General features: G+C 54.5%; 2 pseudogenes; both read right to left on the bottom strand.

Moving 5' to 3' along the window:
- Positions 1-636, bottom strand: LOC124522090 (keratin-associated protein 9-9-like; annotated as a pseudogene).
- A 3,522-nt stretch (positions 637-4,158) lies between these two features.
- Positions 4,159-4,779, bottom strand: LOC124522254 (keratin-associated protein 9-9-like; annotated as a pseudogene).
- Between the last annotated feature and the right edge of the window lie 3,524 nt (positions 4,780-8,303).

Below are 8,303 nucleotides of genomic sequence, written 5' to 3'. Positions count from 1 at the left end.
TCAGCAGCAGGAAGGCTGGCCGCAGGATCCAGAGCCCTGGGCTAGGCACCCAGGCAGGCAGCAGCAGGTGGGGTGGTAGCAGGTTCTCGTGCAGTACACGGGGGTTCAGCAACCTGGCTGGCAGCAGCGGGACCCACATCAGTTTTGTCCACAGCCGCTGGACCCACAGCCGCTGGACCCACAACAGCTGGGCTGGCAGCAGGTGGTCCGGCAGCAGGTGGTATGACAGCAAGTTGGGCAGCAGCAAGGCTGGCAGCAGCTCGACCCACAGCCGCTAGACCCACCGCAGTTGTGTCCACAGCCGCTGGACCCACAGCCGCTGGGCTGGCAGCAGGTGGTCCGGCAGCAGGTGGTGTGACAGCAAGCTGGGCAGCAGCAAGGCTGGCAGCAGCTGGAACCACAGCCGCTAGACCCACCGCAGTTGTGTCCACAGCCGCTACACCCACAGCAGCTGGGCTGGCAGCAGGTGGTCCGGCAGCAGGTGGTGTGACAGCAAGTTGGGCGGCAGCAAGGCTGGCAGCAGCTGGACCCATAGCCGCTGGACCCACAGCCGCTGGGCTGGCAGCAGGTGGTCCGGCAGCAGGTGGTCCTGCAGCACGTAGGCTGGCAGCAAGAGGACCAGCACGAGTGGGTCATGGTGTCAGGGGTGGAGGGTGGGCAGGTCCTGTCCGGAGGTGAGGTTGTCCGATTCTGGTGCCTCCTCCGGTTCTGGGGCTTTTATGCGCTGGACCCCCGAAGGTTAGGCCAATGGGCAGGACGTTCCTTGTTGGTGTTTACATCGTTTTCCGTAGTCACTGGGGGAATCATAAACGAGGAAGCTGTTTCCTAAATGTTAGCAATCGTTACAAAATAAGTGTCTAATGGTTTCCTATTTGAGAATAACTCACAGAAACATTTTCCAACGAGAGGAAGGTGGGCACATCAGCCGCATCGTTCTTGTTTCAGTGATCATGGCATCCATCGTGTGATCACGTTCTGCTGGGGTGGCTAGGCTCACCGCAGTGTTCCCTCCCCAGTCTTTGCCCTTAGACTGTAAGTGGATTGCGAGTATCTCTGAGGTGAGGGGCATGATGCTGATGTGTTCACTGGGACAAACGTGGTAGATCCCTGAGCCCAGTTCCGTTTCCCCACAGAAGCCGGATTCAAGACTCCCACAGGCGTATCTGTCTCCTGTAGCACCCAACCCCACCTGCGTATCTCAGTTCAATCAAAGACCCTTGCGTAGCCGATGCCTGGGGTTTTCTCGGCCACATGGCAAGGCAGAAGCAAAGCAGGTGGGGAGAAGCAGCAGCAGTAGTCTGGGACGAAGCAAGCATCAGTCAATATACGTCCTTGTTGAACAGGACCCCTGATTTTCCTCGGGTCGAACGCTTTCACCGGAGGGGGGGCTTTCAGGGGCATAAAGGCGGGGGCAGTATGGGCAAAACCAGGTGAGTTGGGGACTCTAGTCCTAACCTTGTTAGCTAGCCTCGTCAGTGTCCTCACGTAGCTCATTACATCTTTATTTATGGTTGCTCTTTCTTTTTTCTGTCAGGCTGTCTTTCTTTTTCTGCCTTTCTCCCTTCCTCCCTGCATGCCTGTCCATCCCTTCCTCGCACCGTGCCTTCTTTCCTTCCTTCCTTCCTTCCTTCCCTTCATTCTTTAGTTTCTCTCTTTCTTCTCTTCCCGTTCTCCCTCTCTTCCTCCCTCTACCCCCTTCCTTCTATGCTTCCTTTCTTCCTCCCTCCCTTCTCCTTTTCTCCCTACTCCTCTCCTCATCCCCCCATTCGTATTCCACCATCTTCTTCTCTTTCTTCCAATGATTTTCTCCATCCGCCCGGCTAATTAAGAACATAGTGGAATGAATGGTGACAACCATAGTCGGCCAAAGACGTCTGAAGCCACCAAACCTATCTCTTGGGTACTGGTGTGTTTGGGACAACTTCTGCCTACCAGCTCTGCACCTCAATGCCTAAGTGCCCGTTGCACGCGCAGCAGAATGTCAGGCTGCCTGAGCATGCCACACGGAGAAAACACACTCAACCCTTGCTTCTGGAGAGTGGGTTTATAAAGACTCCAGCTCCCTCATGGCTGAAATAAGAGAATCTCACCCTGTGTGTGCGCGCGCGTGTGTGCGTGTGTGTGCGCGCTCGTGCGCGCGCGCGCGTGTGCGTGTTTGGAGTTGTACCGTTTCTGAGATACCTTTCAGGTTAAAGCTTTGGTTGCAAACTGTGATGCTGGCCTCAAAGTGTTTCTTCCCTGTGACACTTCCCCACACTCGGACCAGTGTCACATGACCTCCCCAAAGAGTCCACATTCCTGGGCTCTTTACTGAAGAGGAGCTTCTGGAAAACCAAACTCTGACATTCCTTGACCCCACTCAGTCTCAATTTCCTCACCTCTACAATGGGAACCTTAATACCTACTTTGCAAATCCCTCCAGGAATTAAAGGGAATGCTCATGAAGGATTTAGTCAACATCCAGCCAATATTCGGAAACATGGGTCGTGTCAGGTTTTCATCTCATTTTGCCAACATGGCGCTCTTGGGAACCAGCAGCGGTAGGCACGTTTGGCCTTGGCAGTCTCTCCAGAGCATCCTGGGTACCTAGTCTCCAATGCTGGCATGTGTCCTGCATAGGGGCCTTCGAAGCTCATCAGAGGTCCCTCCGCTGCTCCCAGGAAGTGACCCGGGGCCCTGTCTCCTATTCGTCTCGGAGCCTGAATCGGCCTCACAGCCCTGAGTGCTGACGCGGCACCAGTGGCTCTGGACCAGGAGCACCAGCCTTCGTCCTTGACTCCTAGGAATGCACACGTTGTTGTCTCTTTTTTCTTCCTCACATTCTCCTCACCCCCACGGAGCAGGCATCGTTTCTCCGCCCCCCTCGGTTGCTCACACTTCCTCCACAATATACCAGAGCTTCTTCTGTTCCTTAGATGGTTCAGAGCTCATGGATTCCTCAAAGTCCTACATGCCCATTGCACGATCTCTCTGGCCCTGACACCATGCTTCATCAACTCTCTGGGCAACATTTTGATCACCGTGACAAACTGCCTCACGGGAGGGGAGATACATAGGTTTGGCAGAAAATCACACGATGCCATTTTACTATACCATTAGGTCCTGGGGACGAGGAGGCCAAACAAGAATGTGATATGCACGACCCAAACACAAGCGTGTTCAGCTGCCTCTGTTGCTCACGAGGACCCCGCAGGCTCACCTGTATGTGAGGCAGAAGAGTGCTGAGGCGCTGGATGCCACCCAAGGCAACAGGAGCATCCTGTGTTCCCCAGGGCTCTAAAGGGCAGGTCCCGCTGTCCTCACCTATGGCTGCTGTGGCTGAGTTGTAGGACACTGATGTCTACAACGTAGTGCCAGTGATGGCCCGCCCGTACAGGAGAATAACACTTGTGCGGTCAAAGAAGGCCTCGGATGGACATGTTGCTGGTGCTGAGACTAAGGGTGTGTGCTACCACGTCTGGAGATCTGAACGTAAGTGCGCTTCAGCAAGCGCCCCAACCACAGGCTTGGATCCGAGTGTGTCCATGTCAGCTGTGGGACATTCCACCGTGAAATCTCCTCAGCTGAAAATGCGCATAATGACTTGTGGAGGACTGTGTATGGCTCCACACGGACACTGCATGTGATGTAAAATGTGCGTACAAAACCTCGCATTGGAAACAGGGTACAAAAACACATAGACAATACGGGAGTCCAAATGATTGGGATTTATTAAGAGAGACAGGTGAGACTCCCCGCGTCTAGGGAGACATTGAAAGGGAACATGACAGGCAGCAAGAGGCGTACAAGCTTCACGAGTACACCGAGAAAGGAAACATACCCGTGTGGGCTTTCAGCAGTTTCCACGAGTTATAGGTCATTCCTGAGGAGTTGTTTCGCTGACGTATTTAGAGGGACAGGATAAAGTTCTTGACTATGGAGACCAAACAGAGATCCTCACTCTGGATCAGGATGGGTGAAGCTGGCACATGACCCAGAGGAAGGAAAGAAGAAGCGAATCAGGGAGAAGCGGCCCACAACTTCACCAGGCCGACTCACAAGATGGTAGACAGGCAGGCGACTACCCGAGATGTTGGGGATTGCGGGCTGGCTTTCCGCAACGCTTGGCGGTGACCAGTTCCCAAGTGGCAAGTCAGACGGTGGTTCCTGGCGAGGCAATCAGCAGCAGGAAGGCTGGCCGCAGGATCCAGAGCCCTGGGCTAGGCACCCAGGCAGGCAGCAGCAGGTGGGGTGGTAGCAGGTTCTCGTGCAGTACACGGGGGTTCAGCAACCTGGCTGGCAGCAGCGGGACCCACATCAGTTTTGTCCACAGCCGCTGGACCCACAACAGCTGGGCTGGCAGCAGGTGGTCCGGCAGCAGGTGGTATGACAGCAAGTTGGGCAGCAGCAAGGCTGGCAGCAGCTCGACCCACAGCCGCTAGACCCACCGCAGTTGTGTCCACAGCCGCTGGACCCACAGCCGCTGGGCTGGCAGCAGGTGGTCCGGCAGCAGGTGGTGTGACAGCAAGCTGGGCAGCAGCAAGGCTGGCAGCAGCTGGAACCACAGCCGCTAGACCCACCGCAGTTGTGTCCACAGCCGCTACACCCACAGCAGCTGGGCTGGCAGCAGGTGGTCCGGCAGCAGGTGGTGTGACAGCAAGTTGGGCGGCAGCAAGGCTGGCAGCAGCTGGACCCATAGCCGCTGGACCCACAGCCGCTGGGCTGGCAGCAGGTGGTCCGGCAGCAGGTGGTCCTGCAGCACGTAGGCTGGCAGCAAGAGGACCAGCACGAGTGGGTCATGGTGTCAGGGGTGGAGGGTGGGCAGGTCCTGTCCGGAGGTGAGGTTGTCCGATTCTGGTGCCTCCTCCGGTTCTGGGGCTTTTATGCGCTGGACCCCCGAAGGTTAGGCCAATGGGCAGGACGTTCCTTGTTGGTGTTTACATCGTTTTCCGTAGTCACTGGGGGAATCATAAACGAGGAAGCTGTTTCCTAAATGTTAGCAATCGTTACAAAATAAGTGTCTAATGGTTTCCTATTTGAGAATAACTCACAGAAACATTTTCCAACGAGAGGAAGGTGGGCACATCAGCCGCATCGTTCTTGTTTCAGTGATCATGGCATCCATCGTGTGATCACGTTCTGCTGGGGTGGCTAGGCTCACCGCAGTGTTCCCTCCCCAGTCTTTGCCCTTAGACTGTAAGTGGATTGCGAGTATCTCTGAGGTGAGGGGCATGATGCTGATGTGTTCACTGGGACAAACGTGGTAGATCCCTGAGCCCAGTTCCGTTTCCCCACAGAAGCCGGATTCAAGACTCCCACAGGCGTATCTGTCTCCTGTAGCACCCAACCCCACCTGCGTATCTCAGTTCAATCAAAGACCCTTGCGTAGCCGATGCCTGGGGTTTTCTCGGCCACATGGCAAGGCAGAAGCAAAGCAGGTGGGGAGAAGCAGCAGCAGTAGTCTGGGACGAAGCAAGCATCAGTCAATATACGTCCTTGTTGAACAGGACCCCTGATTTTCCTCGGGTCGAACGCTTTCACCGGAGGGGGGGCTTTCAGGGGCATAAAGGCGGGGGCAGTATGGGCAAAACCAGGTGAGTTGGGGACTCTAGTCCTAACCTTGTTAGCTAGCCTCGTCAGTGTCCTCACGTAGCTCATTACATCTTTATTTATGGTTGCTCTTTCTTTTTTCTGTCAGGCTGTCTTTCTTTTTCTGCCTTTCTCCCTTCCTCCCTGCATGCCTGTCCATCCCTTCCTCGCACCGTGCCTTCTTTCCTTCCTTCCTTCCTTCCTTCCCTTCATTCTTTAGTTTCTCTCTTTCTTCTCTTCCCGTTCTCCCTCTCTTCCTCCCTCTACCCCCTTCCTTCTATGCTTCCTTTCTTCCTCCCTCCCTTCTCCTTTTCTCCCTACTCCTCTCCTCATCCCCCCATTCGTATTCCACCATCTTCTTCTCTTTCTTCCAATGATTTTCTCCATCCGCCCGGCTAATTAAGAACATAGTGGAATGAATGGTGACAACCATAGTCGGCCAAAGACGTCTGAAGCCACCAAACCTATCTCTTGGGTACTGGTGTGTTTGGGACAACTTCTGCCTACCAGCTCTGCACCTCAATGCCTAAGTGCCCGTTGCACGCGCAGCAGAATGTCAGGCTGCCTGAGCATGCCACACGGAGAAAACACACTCAACCCTTGCTTCTGGAGAGTGGGTTTATAAAGACTCCAGCTCCCTCATGGCTGAAATAAGAGAATCTCACCCTGTGTGTGCGCGCGCGTGTGTGCGTGTGTGTGCGCGCTCGTGCGCGCGCGCGCGCGTGTGCGTGTTTGGAGTTGTACCGTTTCTGAGATACCTTTCAGGTTAAAGCTTTGGTTGCAAACTGTGATGCTGGCCTCAAAGTGTTTCTTCCCTGTGACACTTCCCCACACTCGGACCAGTGTCACATGACCTCCCCAAAGAGTCCACATTCCTGGGCTCTTTACTTAAGAGGAGCTTCTGGAAAACCAAACTCTGACATTCCTTGACCCCACTCAGTCTCAATTTCCTCACCTCTACAATGGGAACCTTAATACCTACTTTGCAAATCCCTCCAGGAATTAAAGGGAATGCTCATGAAGGATTTAGTCAACATCCAGCCAATATTCGGAAACATGGGTCGTGTCAGGTTTTCATCTCATTTTGCCAACATGGCGCTCTTGGGAACCAGCAGCGGTAGGCACGTTTGGCCTTGGCAGTCTCTCCAGAGCATCCTGGGTACCTAGTCTCCAATGCTGGCATGTGTCCTGCATAGGGGCCTTCGAAGCTCATCAGAGGTCCCTCCGCTGCTCCCAGGAAGTGACCCGGGGCCCTGTCTCCTATTCGTCTCGGAGCCTGAATCGGCCTCACAGCCCTGAGTGCTGACGCGGCACCAGTGGCTCTGGACCAGGAGCACCAGCCTTCGTCCTTGACTCCTAGGAATGCACACGTTGTTGTCTCTTTTTTCTTCCTCACATTCTCCTCACCCCCACGGAGCAGGCATCGTTTCTCCGCCCCCCTCGGTTGCTCACACTTCCTCCACAATATACCAGAGCTTCTTCTGTTCCTTAGATGGTTCAGAGCTCATGGATTCCTCAAAGTCCTACATGCCCATTGCACGATCTCTCTGGCCCTGACACCATGCTTCATCAACTCTCTGGGCAACATTTTGATCACCGTGACAAACTGCCTCACGGGAGGGGAGATACATAGGTTTGGCAGAAAATCACACGATGCCATTTTACTATACCATTAGGTCCCGGGGACGAGGAGGCCAAACAAGAATGTGATATGCACGACCCAAACACAAGCGTGTTCAGCTGCCTCTGTTGCTCACGAGGACCCCGCAGGCTCACCTGTATGTGAGGCAGAAGAGTGCTGAGGCGCTGGATGCCACCCAAGGCAACAGGAGCATCCTGTGTTCCCCAGGGCTCTAAAGGGCAGGTCCCGCTGTCCTCACCTATGGCTGCTGTGGCTGAGTTGTAGGACACTGATGTCTACAACGTAGTGCCAGTGATGGCCCGCCCGTACAGGAGAATAACACTTGTGCGGTCAAAGAAGGCCTCGGATGGACATGTTGCTGGTGCTGAGACTAAGGGTGTGTGCTACCACGTCTGGAGATCTGAACGTAAGTGCGCTTCAGCAAGCGCCCCAACCACAGGCTTGGATCCGAGTGTGTCCATGTCAGCTGTGGGACATTCCACCGTGAAATCTCCTCAGCTGAAAATGCGCATAATGACTTGTGGAGGACTGTGTATGGCTCCACACGGACACTGCATGTGATGTAAAATGTGCGTACAAAACCTCGCAATGGAAACAGGGTAGAAAAACACATAGACAGTACGGGAGTCCAAATGATTGGGATTTATTAAGAGAGACAGGTGAGACTCCCCGCGTCTAGGGAGACATTGAAAGGGAACATGACAGGCAGCAAGAGGCGTACAAGCTTCACGAGTACACCGAGAAAGGAAACATACCCGTGTGGGCTTTCAGCAGTTTCCACGAGTTATAGGTCATTCCTGAGGAGTTGTTTCGCTGACGTATTTAGAGGGACAGGATAAAGTTCTTGACTATGGAGACCAAACAGAGATCCTCACTCTGGATCAGGATGGGTGAAGCTGGCACATGACCCAGAGGAAGGAAAGAAGAAGCGAATCAGGGAGAAGCGGCCCACAACTTCACCAGGCCGACTCACAAGATGGTAGACAGGCAGGCGACTACCCGAGATGTTGGGGATTGCGGGCTGGCTTTCCGCAACGCTTGGCGGTGACCAGTTCCCAAGTGGCAAGTCAGACGGTGGTTCCTGGCGAGGCAA

The sequence above is a fragment of the Lynx rufus genome, unplaced genomic scaffold (assembly GCF_022079265.1).
Source record: "Lynx rufus isolate CCGP_SWC_20201006 ecotype Redwood Valley unplaced genomic scaffold, mLynRuf1.p SCAF_34, whole genome shotgun sequence".
Taxonomy (NCBI): Eukaryota; Metazoa; Chordata; class Mammalia; order Carnivora; family Felidae; genus Lynx; species Lynx rufus.
Note: the sequence above shows the minus strand (reverse complement) of the source record. Positions and strands in the feature narration are given on the sequence as shown.